Here is a 25,252-nt window from a genome sequence, read left to right on the forward strand (position 1 = left end):
GCATTTCAACACTGGTTAAGAAAGATGAATGCCCTGTTTTTATGTTCATGAACAAACCATGGTTTATGTTCAGAATAGATGACCAAACAATGGCTGCACATTCCACCCAGATAAACAGTAAGGTCGCTTTAGCCAAATCAAGATACCAGCTTAAGAATGTTAGCGTGAAAAAAAGTGTGGCTTCTAGTGTTCCAAAAATGTATGTGCATTTGAGACTAGGATGTGTGCTCTTTCCCTAACCTGGAAATAGGCAGTTAAGCAGAGTGTTGAGTTGAGCTGAGTTAAGGGGTGCGGGAATTTGGGGGTTATCGTGTTTCTAAACGTTTCCTAGCACAATATGCAATCCAAGTACTCTTAGCTGCAGCATGTGTCCTACTGTGAGAGGTAACAAAATGTATGCAAAAGAGACAACTTAACCTTTCCTGATCCATAGGAATGTACAGTTAGTACAATAGATCTGCATAAAAGAACACAGCTTTACAGAGTTTTCATACTTTAATGATAAGAGCATCCAGTTACTAAACTATTGACACAAGCATCAGCAAAAAAACTGCAATCACCACTTTGGAAGATCCAAAATCAACCAATTTGTAAAATATGGCCAAATTCTGCGCACAGCACATTGTGCAGCCAGACATGATTGTAGCATGATATCTTAATTCAGCAGAAGTCTTACCAAACAAGGGATCTGCGGGTGCCCCGATTGCAACAGTAACATAGCAAATGAAAACTATCATGTATTAAAGGTAAAGAGGGGTAACAGAACATCCAGTGGCTTTATTTGGATAGTTTAAACAAAATTTACAAAATCAAGCACCTGAGTCATCCATGTCCCAACTTCTTCAATCCTCTAATCCCAGTTGTAGCCTTACAACACTGTGCACCATGCCTGTGATTTACTAATCAACATATCGTAAGAAATAAGCACCTTCGTTTCTGTAGCGGAGTTTCCATTTCAAAAAGTGACAGGTTTCCCAGTGGCATTTCAGTACAATATGTAGGCTCTTAAAGTTACAATGAATGTAAAAAGCTAAAAGGAACAACAGAGCAAAAAAGAAGAGGAAGGCGGAAAAAACCTGGTTTATTATTACTGAGGCATGGTAGGAGGCCTATCTGATTAGGGAATGTGTGAGCAATAAGGCTGAGGATTCGTGGCACAAAATACAGCAAGCCCATTATTAACAGCAAGGTGACATTGATATTTTCATTAGAAACCACCTTGGTGATCAGGGAGTATTTGAGGGATAGTCTCAAGTACATTATACTATTCAAAGTCCTTAACTGTAGTTGTGTTTTAGGCTAAGGTGTACTGACTTTTGTTGTGGACTTTACTTTATTGAGGTGGAAGAGCAAAGAAAGCTACACCTCAAACATTAAAAGACGGTCCTCTGTACTAAACCACTGTGCTTAACCATCTTGCTAAACCACCCAAATCGACAGGATAATCTTAAATTCATTCACGAATATATTCATGTGGAAGACATACAGCCTATGTTTAAAGTAACCAGCTTGCCTGTGACGTACAAGATCAGCCTTAAAACTCATTTCTTGACTATACGGAAGTCTGACGGAATTCTGACAGGTTGGATACCCAAGCCTCAGAGGAAAAACCACACTCACGCTTGAAGGTTAAAAACGTCAAATTCAACTTACATTTCGGTATGTACCCTTCAGTACGGAATTGCAAAACGCTATATTTTCTATGAAAGATAAAAATGTTCTTTCTCTGACTTCACTCTATACAAGGGATCTGCACGAAACAGAATTCCCCGTTAATGCCACCATTTTTAATCATTTTTTTTTTCCTCAAAGCAAAATCCAATAAAAGCCTCCCATGCTTTACTGATAAACATAGCTATAATAAAAATGTGAACTGGAAACGAGCTGATACACCCAAATACACGTGCATGTCGTCCTAACTGTTATAACCATGGCATGATCAATTTAAAAAACCTTACAGGAGAGCCCTCTTTTGGAACTCAAGATAAATTGAACTTGTGTCAATTTCGTTCCTGGCACTGACATCAAATACTGCAACGAGTGTCACACAAGACTGTTCACCGTGGTCATTTAAAAACTTCAGAAAGCAATAGGTTCAACACTGGCTTTCTCATGTTACTGCGCTCCTCAGAAGAATGATAATCATCATCCTAGCCAAGTCTTCAGGTTCATCTTCCAATCAGAAGAGAAAGGAGAGAGGTAGAGAGCCACACTGGTACATGGAGGAAGGGAAAGGCGAGGCCGGCACGTTAGGCACACCCAGTGCTTGAAATGAACTGCAGGTACCCCTTGTCACAGATTACCCGTTTGCTGCTGAGACTTTCCGGCACTCTCCCATTAAAAGCATCAGAGCAGGGGTGACAAGAGCCGGAATTATCCCTTCCAAATTAAAGAAGTGCAGGTACTGAGTACCCGAGAGTACCTGCCCATTTAAAGCACTGGGTGCACCTGAAAAGTGTGTTTCTGCCATTTGTCTGATTCTGTAGCGCTTTTGGTTCTGAACACTCTTGTATACAAGTATATTAGAGCTTCTGAGGACTGGGCAAGTATCTTAGGCTCCACTCTTCCTAACGTATTGGTGCAATTTGTAACAGTCAAGGCTGCAAAGAATATGTACCTTTTGAACGATCAACACCTTATGAGTGGAAAAGGCTGAACATAAAAGTACCATGCCATTAAAGTACCATGTCACTGGGTGAAGGAGTCTTCAGTCCTTACCCACAAGGAAAAGGGGCCAAAATTGCATTTCCTAACAAGAATTAACACGGCAACAGTAGGCGATCCTGAGGCGGAAATACAGAACTACAAATAGTGCTGCCATTCGAGTAACAGGGGTACAGGCTGCGGTCATTCGCACAAGGTACTCACTGCAGAGCTTTATGTGAGCCAGGACTGTCCGGTTCTCCGATAATACATTTCTGAGCAATGAATGTAAAAAACTCTAAAGTAATACATGTCAGCAGTTTGGTTTCTGGATATATTTCACATGTTTAACACTCTTAGGAAATGCAAGATTAGGTAACATATTTCCAGGATATTTTGTTTCTGTGTTTTCTTTTAGTAGCATATTACTGGTGTATGGTGCATACTTTGTAAAGAGTCACATATTGGTGTTTATAAGGCACCGCGATCAAGAGCTCTGGAGTGGAGGGTGAAGGCAGTGTGAGTGTCTCATAGCGCCTGTCTGTTGGTCTAAATGGTGTACAGAATACACGGTCATCCAATCCCTGGCCTCTCTGCTGAGCGCACAGAGCAATGGTCATGTATTCCAGTTGCAACTGCTTTTCTGTGCACATGTGTGTAAAGAAGTTAAACAGGTGTCAAAGTATTGACAAGTTGAAAGTAAAAGAAAATGCAGTGATTACAAGTGAGGGAGTGCATTGTGCATTGTGCATTTGCAGGGAGGGGAAGTGAAGTAGTTGTGAAGAAGTGCATTCAAGAAACAGTGAAAAAGAGGGTGCTATAGCTAAAAGAGAGATCTATTATAGACACATGGAGGTGGTAAGAAAAAAGGGCATACATGTCTAACATAGAATGAACCTAACAGGAGCAAATGAGACACTCTGTAGATGACTACTCCTTTCACTGGCCTCAGTAATGCTTAATTCACAGACTTATAATTTCAGAACTGAAACAATTTCAATATTAATCAGGTACAACAAAATCATTTTTGTCACTCATTTATCATAAAAAGCTACCAGCCGTTGACATAGCCAATAGTTCTGGCTAGTTTTAGATGCATGTCAGTTGTTGTGTTATATATCTGGATGCAATCGCAGAAACCAAAGAGAGGAAAGAATATGCTGATTGGGTAGTACACTACCGAAATTACAGAAATGCTGTTTACAAATCTCAGCCACAACCTTATTACAGGCCATAATCATTAGACAGAGACTGCCTGGGACGCAGGGGTCCAAACTACAATACTTTAGCTAGAGTAACAGGGGGAATAGGTTGCAGTCGAAGCCCATCTGAAATACTGCAAAAGAGACTGCAATGTTTAACAGGAGTACAAAATGCAGTCATTAGTGTACAATACCTGTTGGCCTGTGCATAAATTATGGGAGTACATATAAATGAAATTTCTCTAGCCTCAGCGTTAAAAGCTAAAAGTGGTTCCAAACACTAAATGGGACTCCAGAAATTCAAACAAGAGTCTTCAGTGCTCTTCTGACTGTAACTGGTTCTCAATATTCAAAAGGCTTATTGAAAGCTCAACCGCCATACCTCATTAGAGACTAATGAACAGACGCCAGCTCTGATGGGTGTCGGACATCAATTTTATGCATGAGTTACGGAGGTAAATGTATTCAGCTGAGAACAGAGAGGGGACACGGCATTCATCAGCTGGGTTGTAGTGCGGTCTCCTGTGGTCAGCGGGTGGGTGCCTCCATTCATGGGGGCCCAGCCCATGCCAGCCCATGGCTGGGAGGTGGCCCTACTGATCTGCCAGTGCGGGTCGTTACATAATTCCCAATATCAAGTCCTGCAAATCGGTTTTCTTGTGGATGCCCCAAAACATATCAAGCAAAACTGGCAGAGTCCTGCACTCTACATTCCCCACGTGTATTGAACGTCTCCCAAATAGTCACTCCAACACCACTTGGTTCCAGTCACACGGAGCACTAAAGGCACTGCCCAGCTAGTCGTAGTGTGAACTCCTAAGCAATGACAGCCCTGTCCGGGCCACTGTAGACTTCACAAACCAGAAACTGCTCTACTTGAAGCCAGAGCAAGCAAGCAAATAAGGGGCCCCAAGCTCAGCCTCCTTACAGCTCCCTCTAGGTCTGTGCACACAGGTAAATGTATCCATTACGCCTAGGGTGTATGAGAGATCTGAATGCAGACCTAGAGAACATAGGCAGTCTACAGCCTTTCAGGGGACATCTTGGCTGCCGTAGTGTCTTTCTAGTGGTGCACCATTCTTCCTCTCACTAAGCAATCCCTGGCTCGACACTCTAACTTTGCCCTCATTCCCTTCCCTGTTACATCCTGCTAACACTCCCTAACACCCATCCAGCTAGGGCAATATCTCGTGACAAACTAGCATGTCATCAGAGGAAATACCAGTGAATTGGAGAAAAACCCTCAATCCACAAAGTTGACTTCTTGTTGCCTCGATTTAATTATTTCCTTTCCTCCATCCTGGTCCTCTTTGCACCTTAGAGATTCTGCGCTGTGACTAAAAAGCACAATGCAAATAATCAAGCCTACTATACAGCGGGGAATCACTTTGTGTTGCGAGACACGTGCTCCTGCCCTCCCCCCACATCGGTTAAACGTACTGCAGAAACATCTCTGTGCTGTTGAAAATGTGAATTCTCCTCAGAAACCTTGTTGTCAGGAGATGCCACAAGGTATGAAATGCTAAGCCAATCCCTACATAGCTGTGAAAGTCCTTCAACACCCCCCTACTCTCTTCCATGCTGCCCCTCCGCACCCCTCACCCCGTCCTTCAATGCTCCAAGGCCACTGACTCCCCTACAAACAGAGAATCATCTGCAAACAAAGAGCCCGCTCCTTCTCAGTAATTGCTCTGCAGTAACCAGGGAGCAAGGTTTCTAAGCAGCCTGTATCCGATGCTGGCCTTGGGAAGCACGGCTCCTTGGCAACAGATGGCTTTCACAAGCCTGAGGACCACAGTCCAGGTGGAAGGTAGAATTGGTGAAGGTAAAATAAGGGATTGATGGAGATGCAAGAATAGGATACGAGAGTAGACAAATACGATATGTGGTGCCATGGAGCAAGCAGTCGATACACACCGCGATCATAGTGAATGACTGTGGGGAAACACCACAACCAATAAAAAAAGCGTGGTCTCTCTAAGGCCAGTAGAATTTCTCTTGCCCAAAGATAGGAATTACGTTTCTAGCCACAGTACAAAGAACCTTACCAGGTGCCTGCCCCAAGTTCAACCTTTAGACAAACATGAAATAAATCAGTGTCTGGAGAAGCCTATGGGTACTTCCTGAGATTAATTGAAACCGAGCTGTCCTATCAGTTTCCATCTAAAGACTGGAATATGATATAGCCATACTCACAACCCTGCATACTACCAGGACAGCACCTCTAAATGCCATTATCAGTGCGGCTTCGAGACTGATCACCAACTCACGGAAATATGAACCCATGACACCAATTTTAATCAAACTGAAATTACTCGCTCCTTAAGCTTGTTGCCTGTTTTGATCAGCCTACATCATCATTAAAAAACACTTACACTTAAACACTGTGTTTCCCTTTGGATAATTATACTATCTAAATAAATGCGTTGCTCTTTCATTGTGTGTGTGATCATATATGTCAAATGAACCCGCCTAGCTTTTTCTGTAAAGAGCTCTAACGTTCACCTACATTATGTCTGTGCTAATAAAAACCTAAATAAACCAGTGAGTGAGGCCGCATAGAAGGGCTTACTTGCTATATTACACATGCCAACAGTATTTGTCTCTGCTTAATCCATGTACATACATCAGAAAAACAGTCAGAAACAGCCTAGGAGTGCTTAGCATCTATAACTAAACCAGTGCGTGACAGACCACAAATACTTACTATTGGTGAGCATACAATATTGACGCGTTTTGGGTTTCCTCTTTCAATTCACAGGTGTCATCTCTCATTTCCTTTCCTCTGATCCCTTCATTTCCTCTCACTCTCCCAGGCTCTTATGAAGCTTCGGTGCATCATTAAACACTTTACTAAGAAAAAGGTGACAACATGAAAGAAGCTGCCCTGACTACAGGAATTATGCCCAACATGTTTCCTATGTCAAAAAGTCCTTACTAGTACCAGGTCCTTAAAGTGACACTGTTCAAGAGTACTCGCCATGACAGTCAGTACCAGGACCAATGTTTGCCACATCCCAAAGTTATTTGATGACACCAATCACAGATGCCATTAGATATGATTCAGGCGGGAGACTCCGATTTTATAAGCCCAAAATGGCTTTATTTTGGCTGTCTCCCGATTGAAAGTGCCTTTGTTTCAATAGTAGTCAAATGGAAGATATACATTCTCCCTATTATCTTTTTTAATCTCCCACTTTTCTCTTCTAAAATGTTGACGTGTACGCACCATGTACCACTCAACCTCCAATGACAGCTATTGCCCTGGCCTTAGTGCCGTATTCAGTCAGCTCTATCCTCAGCACACTAAAGGACTGGCCTCGGAGCGCTTTCTGCGAAGGATTTAAAAGTCTATTGCGGTCGGTCATTTGAACCCGGTGCTTCCCACCATGGACTGTCAGAGCAGACATGGAGTTCCCACGATGCTTTCCAAGTAAAGGTCTCAGCTGATTAACACCTGTTATTTACAGCGCTACAAACCACCAAGATAGAATGCACTATCAATGATTTTTTTTATATATATATATATATACATATATATATATATACACACACACACACATACATATACATTTATATACATATATATATACATATATATATATACATATATATATATATATATACATATATATATACATATATATATATATATATATATATATATATATATATATATATATATATATATATATATATATATATATATATATATATATATATATATATATATATACACATACACACACATATTTTTTCCTTTTTTTAAAGGCCATTATCTGCGGTGCAGAGGCCCGTGGATTCGAATAAATCCTTTTGACTGGAAAAGTCGTCGCACCAAGTGTTGTAGTGTACCCTGAGGGCTGGTTGACGCTGCGAAGGATGACGAAGCATAGAAAACAGGACCATTAATTCCTCGGTTAGACGCGCAAACACTTAAACCCATGACCCGGCCGCCGACGCAAGGCCTGCCGGACCGGGCGTTTGACTCCACTAAACTCCGTCTCGCGCTTCACCACCGGCTTCCAAAACTGACCGGATTTTGTGCAGCCCCCCCTGGGCAAATACTGAGGCCCTCGGAGAGCCCAGCAGCCCAGGAGGTGTCCCCGTGTTTGGACACGAGGCCGTGGTCTGCGCGGGAACAATTACTCCTACTTAATACTCTTACTTCCATCCACTTAAAGCCAGACTCCTAATTAAAATCTCACTCGCTCCGCACCACTTGCCAAATGTAGCATAAACAGACGCGCGAGCTTCACACCCAGGAACAGGCGGCCTCCCGGGGGCGCGTGCAGGGCAGCTGGCAGCCTGGGCATGTCCCAGCGCGCTCCTGCGCGTGCGGGTCCCGGCTGCGTGCAACACTGGCGGTGCTCCCGGGCAGCTCTGCAGCACGTGCTGCACCTGTCCATGCAGGGCACCAGCCCACGACTGCTTGCAACACTGCCAGTGCTCCCGGGGAAGCTCTGCAGCACGTGCTGCACCTGTCCATGCAGGGCACCAGCCCACGACTGCTTGCGACACTGGCAGTGCTGCCGGGCCAGCTCTGCAGCACGTGCTGCACCTGTTCATGCAGGGCCGGGTCACGACTGCTTGCAACACTGCCAGTGCTCCCGGGGAAGCTCTGCAGCACGTGCTGCACCTGTTCAAGGCAGGGCCCCGGCTCACGACTGCTTGCAACACTGCCAGTGCTCCCGGGGAAGCTCTGCAGCACGTGCTGCACCTGTTCAAGGCAGGGCCCCGGCTCACGACTGCTTGCAACACTGACAGTGCTCCCGGGGCAGCTCTGCAGCACGTGCTGCACATGTTCATGCGGGGCCGGGTCACGACTGCTTACAACACTGCCAGTGCTCCTGGGGAAGCTCTGCAGCACGTGCTGCACCTGTTCAAGGCAGGGCCCCGGCTCACGACTGCTTGCAACACTGCCAGTGCTCCCGGGGAAGCTCTGCAGCACGTGCTGCACCTGTTCAAGGCAGGGCCCCGGCTCACGACTGCTTGCAACACTGGCGGTGCTCCCGGGGCAGCTCTGCAGCACGTGCTGCACCTGTTCAAGGCAGGCTGCTTGCAACACTGGCGGTGCTCCCGGGGCAGCTCTGCAGCACGTGCTGCACATGTTCATGCAGGGCCGGGTCACGACTGCTTGCAACACTGCCAGTGCTCTGCAGCACGTGCTGCACCTGTTCAAGGCAGGGCCCCGGCTCACGACTGCTTGCAACACTGCCAGTGCTCCCGGGGAAGCTCTGCAGCACGTGCTGCACCTGTTCAAGGCAGGCTGCTTGCAACACTGCCAGTGCTCCCGGGGAAGCTCTGCAGCACGTGCTGCACCTGTTCAAGGCAGGGCCCCGGCTCACGACTGCTTGCAACACTGGCGGTGCTCCCGGGGCAGCTCTGCAGCACGTGCTGCACATGTTCATGCAGGGCCGGGTCACGACTGCTTGCAACACTGCCAGTGCTCTGCAGCACGTGCTGCACCTGTTCAAGGCAGGGCCCCGGCTCACGACTGCTTGCAACACTGCCAGTGCTCCCGGGGCAGCTCTGCAGCACGTGCTGCACCTGTTCAAGGCAGGCTGCTTGCAACACTGGCGGTGCTCCCGGGGCAGCTCTGCAGCACGTGCTGCACATGTTCATGCAGGGCCGGGTCACGACTGCTTGCAACACTGCCAGTGCTCTGCAGCACGTGCTGCACCTGTTCAAGGCAGGGCCCCGGCTCACGACTGCTTGCAACACTGCCAGTGCTCCCGGGGAAGCTCTGCAGCACGTGCTGCACCTGTTCAAGGCAGGCTGCTTGCAACACTGCCAGTGCTCCCGGGGAAGCTCTGCAGCACGTGCTGCACCTGTTCAAGGCAGGGCCCCGGCTCACGACTGCTTGCAACACTGGCGGTGCTCCCGGGGCAGCTCTGCAGCACGTGCTGCACCTGTTCAAGGCAGGCTGCTTGCAACACTGGCGGTGCTCCCGGGGCAGCTCTGCAGCACGTGCTGCACATGTTCATGCAGGGCCGGGTCACGACTGCTTGCAACACTGCCAGTGCTCTGCAGCACGTGCTGCACCTGTTCAAGGCAGGGCCCCGGCTCACAACTGCTTGCAACACTGCCAGTGCTCCCGGGGCAGCTCTGCAGCACGTGCTGCACCTGTTCAAGGCAGGCTGCTTGCAACACTGCCAGTGCTCCCGGGGAAGCTCTGCAGCACGTGCTGCACCTGTTCAAGGCAGGGCCCCGGCTCACGACTGCTTGCAACACTGCCAGTGCTCCCGGGGAAGCTCTGCAGCACGTGCTGCACCTGTTCAAGGCAGGGCCCCGGCTCACGACTGCTTGCAACACTGACAGTGCTCCCGGGGCAGCTCTGCAGCACGTGCTGCACATGTTCATGCAGGGCCGGGTCACGACTGCTTGCAACACTGCCAGTGCTCCCGGGGAAGCTCTGCAGCACGTGCTGCACCTGTTCAAGGCAGGGCCCCAGCTCACGACTGCTTGCAACACTGACAGTGCTCCGGGGGCAGCTCTGCAGCACGTGCTGTACCTGTCCATGCAGCACCAGATCACGACTGCTTGCGACACTGGCAGTGCTCCCGGGGCAGCTCTGCAGCACGTGCTGCACCTGTTCATGCAGGGCACCGGCTCACGACTGCTTGCAACACTGGCAGTGCTCCGAGGGCAGCTCTGCAGCACGTGCTGCACCTGTTCATGCAGGGTCAGTCATAGTGTTGCCTCCTGCGCTCCACCCAAATCAAGTCCACTTCTAGGATGGCCTCAGGAAGAAGGGACCCAGCACGCTGGTTTTTTTCCATACACGTTCTACTGCTGCATTGTTATGGTAAAAAACAGCTTTTAGCTGCGAGCCCATTAGCAGTGAGATGCTGCATATGCGCTTAGATGACGCTATCATAACTAACCCCCAGGGCAGTTTAACGCTTGACTGTCAACAAGGGAAAAAAAAGAAAGGCTAGGAGCTACATTTAATTTTGCATGTCACAAGCCTAACAAATGTCACTATGACATATGCTATCACCAATTATTACTAGATTTTCAGCCAACAGCATGTTGAATTGTGTCTCGTGTGATTTTGCTTTTAACAATGTCAATTAAGGGCTCAACGCCACAGCTTAATTGAATAGAACTAGGTCAAGGGAATGTAAAAATTGATGAAAATAGGTTTTGGTCAAAATAATACACTACATACTAAATAAATGTTACTGTAATATATGTTTTTTCACAAGTGATTTTTGCAAAAGATTTATTTATTTATTTATTTATTTATTTATAAAGTTCTATATAGCGCGAACCAGATCCCGAAGGATATCAGAGCGCTTTACAAAAGGGTGGAAGGAAGGTCAAAACCCAATATCAACATCAAGTAATAATACAAAACATGAATAATTACATGATTCACATACAGATGACACAAAGGAGAATAATACAAAAATCAGGTAAATAGCGAGCTACGAAGGGGGGGGCACACAATGCTGTAAAGAAGAGCAGAGCAGAGTCACATGATGGACCAGAGATTGCAGGAGCAATGATTTCGAACCAATAGACCTCGCCCAGATTAAGGTAGGAATTTGTCCATAAGGAATCTTTTGGCTTCCAGTTTGAAAGCAGTTGTTGAGGGGATTCTGCAAACTTCCGGTGGAAGAGAGTTCCATATCTTTGGGGCCGCACCAGAGAAGGCTCGGTAACAAGTTCTCTTTTTGCTAAGGATGAGAGGTTTCAGGAGGAAAGTGCCTATACGCCGAAGACACCCCGATCTATTTAGAAACCTCCTCCCCAAGGGTATTCCAAAATCACCTTAAACTCAATCAGGACAAAACGGAGATCCTCCGCATCTCCAACAAAGAAGAGAACCCACAAATTGCAGAGTGGCTTCAAGCTTTGGACGCTCTAAACGGTAATCTCAGTTGTCAGGTCAGTGGGCAAATGGACCCGCACGGAGGCACAACCTGCACCAACCCACTGCTGGCCGCTTCTGCACCACAGTCGAAAGTACCTAAGCCTGATGCCTGCCCTTTACCCAGACCCCGGAGCATCAAAAGCCTCACTAACCCTTCTGAGGTGCACATGACCTGTGACTGACTGTCCCAGTCATGTGGCCAGTAATGGTTGACTGACTGTTACCATGCCCTAGCAGCCTCTCTGGGGTGACTAACAATTCCTCAGTTCAATCTGCCTGCCGAAGGTGGAGCTGGCATTTCACTGACTCTTTTCCAGTCCTACCAGCCTTTCAGAGTTATGTCTAGCATGACCCTCCTAACCTCTCAGAGGCATTCCTGTTTCATAGGTAGGCCTCATCTGGCACGTGCCGGAATAATACCCATAGGTCATGTACCACTGGCAAACTATTAACTGCACCCCACTGCCCAAGCGTGAGTCACTTCTGTTTTTTGGAGGGTTTTTTTGTTGCAGTTTTATATAGCACAAACTAGACCCGAAGGTATTGGAGTGCTTTACATGAGCACCAGCTACGTTACACAAGGAGACATTAGTTGTATGGTAGGTGTGGGGAGATCAAGTGATTTGCCCAGAATCACGGGATGCTGTGGCGACGCCGAGGCTCGAACCCCGTTCCCCAACTCCAAGGTCGGCAGCTCTAGCTGTGAGGCCACATCCTCTCCCCTTGTTCCAGACAGAGGGGCGTCCAGCATGTGACTGATTCTGCCCCGACCCTCCTCCCCTTTCACTGCTGTGCCTCAAGCATAACAGACTCTGCAAAAACCATATTTTCTTTCTGAGCTGCCTGACATATAACTGTCCCAGAACTATGACCAGAAAATGACGCCGATGACATTTGACTGACTTTCTCCATGCCCTACCGGCATGTCTTAGGTCTGACTTAGTGGTGAACGCCCCTACTAACGCTGTGATGTGATTCTTCCCCAGCCCTACTAACCTCCCAGGGGCATTACTAACTTTCTCAGAGCTGTACTGGCCTTTCATAGATATGATGTTTTGGAAAAACAATATCAACACAGGGCGTCATTGCAACACCAGTGGAAAGACACCTTCTGCATAGAACAGGACAGAAACAGTGCAAGCTTCCCTCCTTCGGGGAACTGGTACAGTTCGGGCAGCAGCACAGGCTTTCTCCGTCACAGGACACATACAAATGAAACGGCAGCACTGCAAAGTTTGCTTCCTCAAAGAACTGGTCCAACAGGGCAGTAGCGCTTTCATCACTCATACATTTACAGTTGAGTCATGAGTGACATGTAGCTTGCAGAGAGATCTCTGGAGCGGGTGCTCTACTCACTGTGAGGAACGTATGTGTGGCTGTGTGAGTGCATATGGGGTTCTGACAACATCCTCACTTATGTGGCATTTCACATCAGCATCCTGAAAGGTCTACAGCAGTCACTGCCAGACCCGCTGTTTGTGTTCATTCTTTAGTATACGGTGTATTAAGAAGTTGCTATAACCTAGTCGGTCATTCTTATTTGAAACAGTCCAACCACAACCTAACTATTCGGTAGATAGGCACTCAGTAGCAAACCTCTTAGAAAAGGTTTTAAACGCATACGCTCTCTCCCGCCATGGTGCTGAACTTGTTCAACATGCTGTGGGCCGCCACTTTCTTGCAATTTGAATTTCATAAGGAAAAGTAAACTTTAAAACAGGCAGAAATAAACTGAAACTACCCACAATGTAACCATACTCTCAGCCAGCAACATTCTGACCTGCAGAGAGAGGCAGGCAAACAATGCCATGAACCTAACAGGAAACAGCCTCTAGCTGCAGGCTGAGGTACTCAAGGGAATGGCACACACATCAGCGCCTGGATACCCTCCCAGGCGAGTTGTGCGCTCTACACTTACACATAACATAACACACTGAAAACCAACGGCCGACCAACGTGCAGTCAGACAAATAAGACTCAAATGGAAAACAGTCTTTTATCCCAAAAAACGTCTTGGAAAGATCAATAGAGTATTACCAGAAGGCGACGGCATCCCGTACTGACAAAACAAAGAAAAACCAAAAGCAACAAAAACATCTGTAACATTCAACTTTAGACAAACAAGGGCACAAACTGAAAAAACAGCGACCACTTACATGCAGAGTGAGTTCTTATAAGAATGACTGCATGTCTGCAGGCTGCTGTTTTTCAGTGTGGTCCCTTGATTGACTGACACTGGATGTTGAGAAGTTGTTGGTTGTCAGAGGTCTTAACTTTCAGTGCAGGCACACGAGCAACCGCTCTGAAAGTCAACAGTCAACCACCAAGCAGGCAGCCAACAACATTACAACATGCAGTGTTACGTACAGAAAGCACCGAGTTTGGTTCCTTGGTGTTCTTGATTGAGCTCTTATTTGCCTCACTATGCAACTGAAGACTGAGGCAAAACAAGAGCTCAATAAGGAGCACAAGAGACCTAAAACTAAAGCCAAAGCAGTGAATTAATGGTCAGTCAACGGATCACAATTCTGCTTCTTTGGTCAATTTTAATTCACATCTCACAGGCCATTAGAGCCACATATTCGTTCATCAACAAATGTATTTTGAAAAAGGGAGGCAATTCGGACAGCCATGGTCTTGGTCAATAATGCTAGCAGGCAATAATACCTCATCGGAGCAGCTGCTTCTGGTGCTCACCTTCCATTTGGCAATCAAGGATAAGGGGCGTAGCATGGGGGAAGGGAAGGGGAGGGGAGAACAGGGGTGTTACACCAGCTGCAAATAAATGCATTATTGGCTTGGTAGTTCAGTCTGGAGGCCCTGGGTGATTCTGCTAATATCTGTGTTGGTTTTTCTCATCCTCCTCCTTTTACTAAGAGCTTTTAACTTCTTCATTTTTTTTACCAGTAACTTAAATACACATAGGGACTGGTTTACCAAAATAAAAACGTGAATCCTCACCCATACAAATACTCATTAAAAAGGTTCAAATTTACTATATTTTGGAATTCATCAACATTTTCAAGTAGTACGCTTGCAAAGCTCTACTTGTCTCAGGTTTCCAATCATTCTACTGCCACTCAAACACCCAAACAGAGATGTGACAAATGTTTGCAAATTGTCTAACCACTGGCAATTGCTGGCAGTAGCATTCCAACCCATCGTTTTTGCGCACTGTGCCGCTTTAGACACAGGCCCACCTAATGTAAACCTATACTGAGCCTGCTCCTCATGGGAACAGTTCATCCCAAACCCTGGTCACACCATGCTTCTTCAGGTGGAAGATTAGAGATTCACATATTCCCAACCTCACCGATTGATCTATGCCTCTGCCAAGGATAGACATTAGCTTGCTGCACAGGCTGCAAAAACCTAGAACATGTTGCAAATTGCTCTTTATCCTAATCTCACTTTCCAGTTACTTCGGGCAAGAATGAACGAGTATATTTTCCAACACCCACCGTAGTTCCTATTTTGTATTTGTAAAAAAATAGTAATGCTGATCCCTATGAATTGTTCTGTTTTCTGCTGTATCCAACAACCCCCCGCCCCCTCATCCCCCAAGAACGAAGAATGGCATTAGGGAAGCAAGTGCTAAGGCGTGGGGAAGTGAGGGTGAGCAGTCCTTTGCACACAGCACACACATCCTGTGCTGAGCTATGAGACAGCAGCCTGCCCCCATCAGTATTCATGTAAGGTGCATCCGGGTCAAAGGGTACGAGGCACATGGCTATCAATATTGAACACAATGCAGAGCGTGAGCAGACGCAGCACACAGTGCTGGCACTGTGCCGGGCTGATGAGACAAAGGAGGGGAGGGGGCTTTTTAAGAGATGGAGGGGGTTGGTTTTCATGAAATAACGACCTACTCCAGGGACAGCGCCGTCTTTTATCCAAAAAACCGCCTTCGAAAGATCAATAGAGTATTACCAGAAGCCGAAGGCATCCCCTAAAGAAAAAAAGGAAAACCAACAACAACAAAAAAAAAAACGTCTGTAGCTTTACGCGCAGGCTGGTTATTCAATTTGGCTTCGGTTTAAAGACTTAAAAGGCTTAATGCAGAGGAAGAGACGGCCATTAGCAGAAGATGAGCCAGTAATCTGGAGCAGGGAGAGCGCAGCCACTCAGGATCGGCCGTTCCCAAGAGGAGAGCGGGCGGGATTAAAACTTCCAGATATTGGAACAGAGCAGCATGATCACCCCCACAAACAGTAAATGAATGAACAAATGAACGAAAGCCACCTTCTCAGCGCATTGGTCAGAGGCATTGAAGAGGCGGCTGAACCACGAAGCATACACATCCTTTTCAGATGCACAGTATTCTGCAGCGCCAAGAAGACTCCGAAGGGACATGAGCAGATTTAGATCTGCGGCATGGAGTTATGTTCTTGGTCTTTTCTGTCGATCAATATGTTACTTTGAAGGTTACCCGAGTATCAGACTTCTCCTATAGAGCCTGCTTGGACACATGGCACTCCTGGCCCTGTCAATGTGGTCAGTACATGTTCCTCCTGACAGCTGTGCCTTGCTGGAAAGGCTGTTACGAATAGCCAAGTTCCTTTATGTCTTTTGACTTTCCTTTGCTCCTTTTGAGTTTCCTTGCGTGAGATATGGGATTGGCGGCGAACTATCCCCATCCTTCCCAGTAAACAAAGGAGTTAGACAGGGCTGTGTCCTGGCTCCCTTCTTATTCAATCTTTGCACTAATGGGCTGGAATCAGCCATGTTAGCAGGGAGCCAGGACCTTCCATCTATCAACCACCGCCCTATTCCCGCGTTACTTTATGCGGATGACTCCGTAATCCTAGCAAGAACACTAGTGCAGTTACAAAAACAGTTGGATAAATACTGTCAGTTTATGCTTTCCCTGGGGTTGAAAGTAAATAAAATTAAAACCTTTGTTATGCACATCGGCCCCAAGGCAAAGAACCCAAAACCTGTTTTTATAGAAAAAGTTAGATTGGAACGTACCAGGGAATATCCCTATTTAGGAATTTTAATGGATGACCAATTATCTTGGAAACAAGCTATGATAAGTAAAAAGTTTCTCTACCAGAGAGCAACTTCAGCTCTTGTTTCCTTTTCGAGAAAATTGGGCAAACCTGCCCCAGCTGAGTTGCTTAAAATCTATCACGCTAAATGCCATAGCGTAGCAACTTATGGCGCAGGTGTCTGGGGATACGCTCCTTCTGATAATTTACAAAAGGTTCAAAACGGGTTCTTAAAATACACTTTGGCACTTCCTCAAAGTGCCCCAATATACGGTTGCCACATCGAGCTGGGCATCGACTACTTGACAGATAACATCAGATGCCAGCCGATTCTTTTATGGCACCGTATTTGGAATAAACCGCAATGCCATCTAACCCGTTCACTAATAATCGATTGCTTATCCCTGGCAAATTGGCGTAAAATTCCCTGGTTATTTTACGTTTCCAGTTTCCTCAAGGATTTGAACTGCACATCCTACTTCGTTGAGCCTACTTCAATATCAGACATCACCAGGAAGGCCCTGAAAAATCTCTGTTTAAACCACCTCAGAGATTTGCGTTGTTCCCAAGAAGTAATTAAACCATCAAATGTGCAGATCCTAATGGTTCAATCCTCTCCTGATATTCAGCCATATTTAACTTTCTTCTTAACCAACCATGAAAAATATGTTTTGACCAGGTTTCGTTTTAATTCTTTTTTTCGCCTTGTTACTTTCCCCAATGAACTGAACAGGTCGCATGATCTGATTAAATGTCCTTGCGACGGATTATGATCCCAGTCCACAATGCACGTAACCTTGTTCTGCCGATATTACGAGCAACCCCGCAAGCGTTGGATTATTCCCCTTCTTCGTGAAATGGGCTTGAGAACTTGTCGGCCTGCTTACTTGGCCCTGCAGTTACTAGATTCTCAAAACACCGCCAAATGTGTAGCCTGCTTCCTAAAATCGTTTTAAAAAATCTGCTGTAAAGTTTGAACTACTGATTATACGTTGCCACGCTTCTTTGCACACCATTTTTAACAATCATTTTTTTACTAAATGTTTTTTAACGCTCAACAGTTTTTATTGGCTTCATAATATTGTGATTTAAACATGTATTGTAATTGTATTTATGTACTTTTTATGGCTTTGTCATGTGATAACCGAATAAAAGTTTTGATACGATACGAGTTTCCTTTGCTCCATGTGGCCAAACAGCATTATGTGAATGTTACACAAAAGCATAACCACAAATACAGTTACCACAACGCCATTACCAAGAAAACCATTAAACCAGGGTAGTTCCACAAAGTACCTGACCCTCCCAGATTAAATGGCGGAGAGGAAGATTTCTAAGAGCAGAGATTGGTTTCACATGTGTAAGATGTTTAGGTTGAACGGTGTATAGTCGGCAGAGCAACGATAAAGGCAATCTTTAATGTCTAGGATATTTAGGATGCAAAAAAAAAAAAGATATTCCATCGAATGATGAAAATGGGTGAGGTAAACTGCAACAGTACACCAAATAACACAAGTCTCAACACAGTCCCCATCTCATAAGAGTTGGTCAATTTTCTTTCCTTGAGAGGGAGTACAATAATCCAGCTGTCCGTCCAATGAACAAGCACTGGCAAAGCCAATAGGTCTGGCTTTAAAGCAATGCTGTAAGGTAATGTAAAGCATTACAAGTAAATAGCATGGGAATGGATATGTATTTATGTGAAAGCGAAGAACTGTAGACTAATATTGGTGTAGGTTAAAAGGTGAAGCGACGGTTTCACTGTAAAGCCAGATCTAAAAAAAAATACATGTTAGTTAATGACTACCCTCATTTTGTCTGAGCTGGTGCCAGAGAAAAAATAACATAAAATATCTTATTCTGGGACACTTTAACAGCATTCAAATGTCATTTGTGTGTCCCTGAAAGTTCAAGCTTAGGCAGCTGGATAAATAAACAAAATGATCACAGCTGCATGGAGAGCAGGTACTTTTTTGTGTGAAAACACACAACTTCTGCCCAATCAAAACATGTACTCTGGCTCGCAACATGTGGGCGGGGCAAAAGCCTCTCTCTAGTGATGCTCATATAATTATCTACGACAGCTGTGCTGTTGAGCCAGACGATAAAAACAGTTCAGCCATACAATCCAGCATCATTAACGCCTTAACTGAGGCGGCAACTCCGCCGTGGTGTGGGGCGTTCCATTAAGTGGGCGGGGACGCATCGGCCAACGGAAGTGAGCAGCACTACGGAGGTAGTGCTCGCGACGGCTGCTGGCCGACGGACTTCAGGAAGGGGTTAAAAGACAGCACAGCCACATCATTTTATGGGTCAATTCTGACAAGCTCCAATCAATATACGGCACAGCCATTCTTCTGAGCAGGCTATACGCCAGTGCAAACCTGGGTATACAATTAAAAAATAGCATGGTAACAACGTCCGTCACTGTTCAGTAGCGTAACTATCATAATGGTGCCCCACCTTCAACAGGGTATCCTGATGAGACCCTGTCATCATGCTAAGAGTCAAAACGGTGTAAAAAATAAATAAAACAATAATCCTAATTAAGTTTAGATCAGGCATAAAATGACTATTGTTCAATAAATGCTTGCTGATTGTCTGTAAACACGTAATTTCCATTTTGTTTTATATTCCCCTAGACTCTCTCCAACTTGTAGTTCTTCCTCCTTCATTTGGTATACATTGCACATTTTCAGGAATTGTCTGTTGCTCTTGAATGATTGTAATAACCTTTTGGGGAGGGGCAGCACAGGACTTTCAATTCAAGGGATTGTACATGCGCAGCACAGCTACTCTTCCGACAAGAAGCAGCACACCCACTCTAATTTTTGGGGAATGTCTAGCCCCCTTCCATCAAGTGAAAGTACAGCCCTCACTTAAACAATGGATAGCGTGTCCACCCTTCCTTTAACAGACAAGCAGTTTCCTCCACTAGGGATAGCACAAACATCCATTTTCATGAGATACCCACATCCAGACATTATCCTAAATAAGTTTCATTCAGAGTTCGGCAAAAGGGACTGCCATGTCTTCTCAAAATGAACAACACAGCAGCCACCTCTTCTAAAGAAAGGCTGCACGCAACCTGTTCTCATGATGGACAGCACAGCACCCTCTTCTGAAGATGAACCCCACAGCAATGTATTCTCCTGATGAACAGCACAACCAGACACCTCTTCTTGTAAAAGCTAAAAAAAAGCTACCTCTTCAGACGTTTTTATCGTAAGACTTGAACAAAAACAGCCTGCACACTGCCTGACAAAACTGGAAAGAAACACTTGAGTGATTATCGAGCCAATGCTCGCAAAACCTGAAATTGGCAGTTGTGTGAAGGCAGCATAAGGCACAACGACCAATGAGGTGCAGATCCCTAATGTCACAGAGAAAGGCCATTCTCAATAACCTTTTAACTGCGGCATTTGAGTGAAATCACATTGAAAAAGAAATCGAATTGCACACCTAACGGAGTGTCCCCTCAGGCGCCACTTCCATCGCACAGGAAAGAAATTACCATGATTTGCCCTCGTGTCTATGCTCAGAAGAGGCATGACAATCAAGCATTTTTATCCAGTTTTTTTCTTTATACAGCTTTGAATCTCTACTGATTGCACATGGTATCTAAACGACCCCCGATCAGTGCCTTGGAATGCCTAATGCTGCATCTTTCATGTTCATTCATACATGAGCAGCATGTGCGCATAAGTGTGCAAGTTCAATCACCAAGTAGCACACAAGCAGTGGTAGCAGAATGAGCTTCATACTCACCTTTCCAACCTGCCTAAAGTTGTAGAACTGGAAGGTCCCTACATGTTTGTATGTAGGTGGTATCTCTTTAGTGCAAATCTAGCTTAAAGACAGTGGAACATGCTAACCAAGTTATCCTTGGTCGTGTCTAGTTGTCCAGCTAACCCATAGCCTAGCCAGCAACGGTGGTTATGTTTCAGCATTTACTTAGGCTGAAGGAATACTTTCTTGCACTGTTCAATATTTCTTAAATGCCGCATTTTGATTTTTCTGTTAATTCCATTCCGACTCCTCCTGCATGAGATTTATTTGTACATACAATTCTATTTCAATTATAATACATCCTCGTTAAATCCACAGAAAAGGGACTTTTTATTTAATACACAACCCCACCACGTTCATACCCTCATGGCGGTTCTTCTTTGCAGGAAATTTGCACAGACTCTTGACTGACACCAACAAACTAATTTCTTCTATAGCACCAAAAGCAACTGCCAGGTCGCATTAAATGTTACCACCAGTGCCGTTTTTGCAATGGTAAGAGCTTTTTACTGGCAAGCCATCTAGTACTTCATGCACTGTGTTGATGAACAATGCGGGAAACCCCTTGCTCATCAGTGATCCTTTGCACTGTACATCATCACAGGTGATTGACAGGAGTCAAAGATTACAAGCCATAGGTTACTGGAACAGAAGTTTGGGAAGGTCTGTATGGGTCCCGCAAGAGCGAGCCTGCCATAGTCTAGTGGTCTCTACTGAAAAAGACCACTTAAACAAGATGTGTTGGAGTACAATGTCTCACCTCATCAGGCTATGTACAGCAATGAAGGTGCCCAATTGGTTTATGTATTCTTCCACCCACAGAAGGAAGCAAAGAATGGATAGATGATGGTTCCACTGCTCTCTTCATTATACTGATTTAATTATACATTTAAAGACTTACCTACCACAAACGTGGCCATAACCACGTGCAAGATGTGGCCTTTCTGACTTGTGCAAAAGCATTTTCAGGTCACACACGCACACGTCCTCCAAAAGATGGAAAAACACAAACATAGTAACACTTCTAAAAGTGGGTCTGATGACATATGACATGAAAAACGAGTGAAAAAATCTATCAAGATCAGTTAGAATCCTGTTCATCTCGTCAGCTTCCGGCTCAAAACAAGTTCACATTTTCATCAGTCTAGTCCTTCTCTTTATTATTCAAGTACCTTCAATAAAGAGCAGTTGATTACATCCAGGTCTACAATGGGATTTGAAATCCAAAAGAAGTAAATTATCAGTCCAAGGGATCCGAAGCCACATAAGAACAACACAAATGATTGACTTGTATTGCCATTAGATTTCACAAAAAGATCAAAAACAAATTAGAAAAAAATACCAGAGGAACAACTGAAAAGGGGATTTGGGATCCTTCCCTGAAAGAAGCTTTCGGGGAAAAAAGTTTATTCTCTAGAGTGTGTTTTGGTCAAAGATCTGTTTGACACAGGAGGAAAACGAAGGTAAATACCCACCCGGCAAAGTGTAATGGCACCACCGTCAAATACAAAGGAGGCCAATGGCACAAGGAAATCACCTGTGGAACATTAAATCACTGAATAAGTCATTGTGTGACCAATAAAAAAAATCTCTAGCAACAGTAATGATGTATGCATTTCAGTACCACATTATTTTTGTTCTACCATTAACATCCTTCGCATGAGTCATGAAATTGTTTAACTGACAATGTTTCCTTAACCTCCTTGCAAAATCTCACCAAATAAAATATGAAACTGCAAGGAAAGTGCCCTCACTCAGACCAGAAAAGGCTAAGTAAGAAACCAAAGAAATGCCATTAACTGAGAGAAGTTATCCCATCCACAAGCAACCAGGAAATTACCTGCCTCTGCCCTAAAATAGCAAAGAAACAGATCACGGGTAACCAGCCAGAAGAGTACGATCCACGAATAGCTGCAACGCTGCCAACAACCTTGCAAAGCAAATAAGCAACAAAATCCCACCTCTAAGGGAAGATCATCAAAATTACCACAAATTAGCAAAATATTGTTCTATATGTATTATTAAGTTGTCTGAAATTTGTCACACGTGAGTTAAGAAATGGCTTGCTAACTACACCCCTGCCCCCCAAGCCAAGAAACTCGTCCCTCTCATGAGTCCAGTAAAAAACACACTAGGGCAGGAAATTGCCTGAAAAGGAGCCAAAAAGCTGCCAGTTCAACGTGAAAAAATGCCAGCACGAATCAGAAAATATCTTTTACGTGTTAAGAAATGTCATATGAGTCCAAAAACTGCAAGCCTCCGAGTTAAAGAGCAATATCTACAGAAGCCGGTGAAATGTGACCACGCAAACCATCAAATTGTTTTTGCTTAAGCGCCGAAACTACCCACAAATTAACTCAGAAATCATCCCATAAGCCACACAGTTGCTTCGTCAAATATAAACTAGCCTGCACAGGAGGTGTTAAATGTATTTACAAAAGCCACAAAAATCACCCCACCACAGCCCTAAATAGCTCTGACTGGTGCCACTAAATATCTACCCATCTATATAATTGTCCGTAAACAAGCACTGAAAATTGGCACCACAGCTTTCTGTACAGACTCAACTTTGGCTGTCTTTCATTCTCCTCGAAAGTCAGTACTGACTCTTACCACTTCATTTTAATTTATTTGCCATCTAAAATCTCAGTCTTTCAATTACCAAGCTGACCTAAATTACTGTCTCTGTACTCTTAAGTAAAATAATGTAACTTTTAGAGGAGACCCGAATCTGCGGCTTGAACACCTTACTGTGTCGACCTTACGTTACAAAGTCTGGGGGTCTTTAATCTACATCTAAATAATTCCCATCCAATGTGCCCAGCAGGACATTTATAAGACTATATTTTGCGACCATTAAATCCATTAAAGTTGACAACCCGATTCGTAAAACCCCTTTTCAATTCCAATCGGCACCCCTCAACGTGCCAACTTACATGGGCTTCCAATTTCAAAGAAGATGGAGTTAGTGCCCCTCTGAAACTGTAGCCTTCATTGTGTCTCAAACTTTAGCATCCGCACAGCCAGTCTTCATGTTCTAATACTGACAATATGTTGAACGGTTTCAAACAATGTCCGTCAGGCATTGGACTTTTCAACATTCCTTTAAACAAATAAAAGATTCATACTCTTGTTAAAGACCACCCCTTCTTCTCCCCTGAACTCAGGTAACTAAAACTACTAGGCTAACAGATAGAAAGTAAATGATGAAAATGTTATAACGACAATCTACCTGACACATACAGCAGGAACACAGATCAAGACTGCCGTTTTAAATAAGATAGCCGAGGCACCGAAACTTTACAAAGGCGCTTTTTTAGGATTAACTGTACTGTCCAATTGTTATATGCTAAATCTCCGCTCATCCATTCTGATAAACTGTGCAATTACCCTTCAGCTTTCTTTGAAGTAAAAAAACGTTAAAATGTGGGGGTGACACAAAACTTAATCATAGCAGCTCCAAGAAAAAGATACAATCTCAGATTGTTTTTAAAACTCAAATACTGTGACTGGTGAGTCTTATCTGGATTTTAGATTCGTCGTCCTTATTTCGAAACAACATCTACTACCCAATGACTTTGAGCCGGATTCCGATGGCGGTCGGTTGGACAGCTGGCCACTATCGCGGCAGTCAGGAGACTGCAGACAAGCATGTGGACAGCCTGACCACCTCATTCCGATTCGACCGCCGGGCTGGAGGTCTCACAGGCATCAGTACCACAGTGGGGCATGCTGCGGCCATGGAAAAGGGCAGCAGCACATGCCTCCACCGTGCAGCATCTCGTGCATGTCCGTGCACCCTGTGCCAGGCGCCATGTAGTATATGGCACTCTGTGCATGGAGGTGAGTGGGGGCAACACAGGTGTCCGCAGGGTCACTTTTCCATGGCCTACGATGGCAGGGGCTCTGTTTGGTGCCCCACGTATCCCTTTCCAACAACCTTTTCAAGGCAGGGCTCCCGCCATAAAAAGGTTGTTGGAAAGGGATATCTAAATTCAGACGGCGGTGCCTGCCTCAGCACTGCCATCATTCTGGGATGCAACTCCGACCGCCGCCCCGTCGGGATCTATGGGATCTATGACATCTGTGGGTCTGACAGTCATTATCAAAATACGGCAGTTGGACCGAAGGGCTGTCAGCGGTCCGACCGCCACTATCAGAATCAGGTCCTTTGTTGCCATCTTAACAGCTCTCTCTATTCTGGAATACCAGTGTTGTGAAAAATGTTCATCCTCAAACCCCTCTTAAAAAAACACACTGTTATATCCCAAGGACATAAACACAGAGACCTATTTCCTTATTTTATTTTCTAGACAAAGTCCCAGAGAAACTTGTGTTTAATAAGCTCCAAGTGTATGTCGCACACAACAACATTCTGGACAGCTACAATAAGGGCTTACGCCCCAGAGCAGGTATAGAGTTAGCTGTTGCATAGGTCCTCAATGAGGTGCACCGAATAGTGGGTGGCTGGGTGTCAGGGCGTCTATCTTACTTGATCCCTTTAACCCTATAGACACCACTGACTATTCTATACTTGCCGTTAGACTCTCTTATACTAGAATTGCAGGAGGAGCCTTCAAACGATAGAACAGCAACAAACCACAGCACTTTCGCCACACTGCTCTCAGCCAGGGCCGGACTGGCCGTTGCGGGAACCGGGCAATCCCCCGGTGCGCCGCAAGGGTGGTGGCTGGTTTTGGGCCCCTGGGAGCCGTTTTTGTTACAGGGCCGTTTTTGCAGCATAG

General features: G+C 45.2%; 1 protein-coding gene across 1 annotated transcript in view; it reads right to left on the reverse strand.

The window, feature by feature from the left end:
- The window catches only part of XPR1 (xenotropic and polytropic retrovirus receptor 1), a 577,436-nt gene that overhangs the window by 345,573 nt on the left and 206,611 nt on the right, over positions 1–25,252 (reverse strand). The gene's annotated exons all lie outside the window — the stretch shown is intronic.

The sequence above is a fragment of the Lissotriton helveticus genome, chromosome 1_1, assembly GCF_964261635.1.
Source record: "Lissotriton helveticus chromosome 1_1, aLisHel1.1, whole genome shotgun sequence".
Lineage (NCBI taxonomy): Eukaryota > Metazoa > Chordata > Amphibia > Caudata > Salamandridae > Lissotriton > Lissotriton helveticus.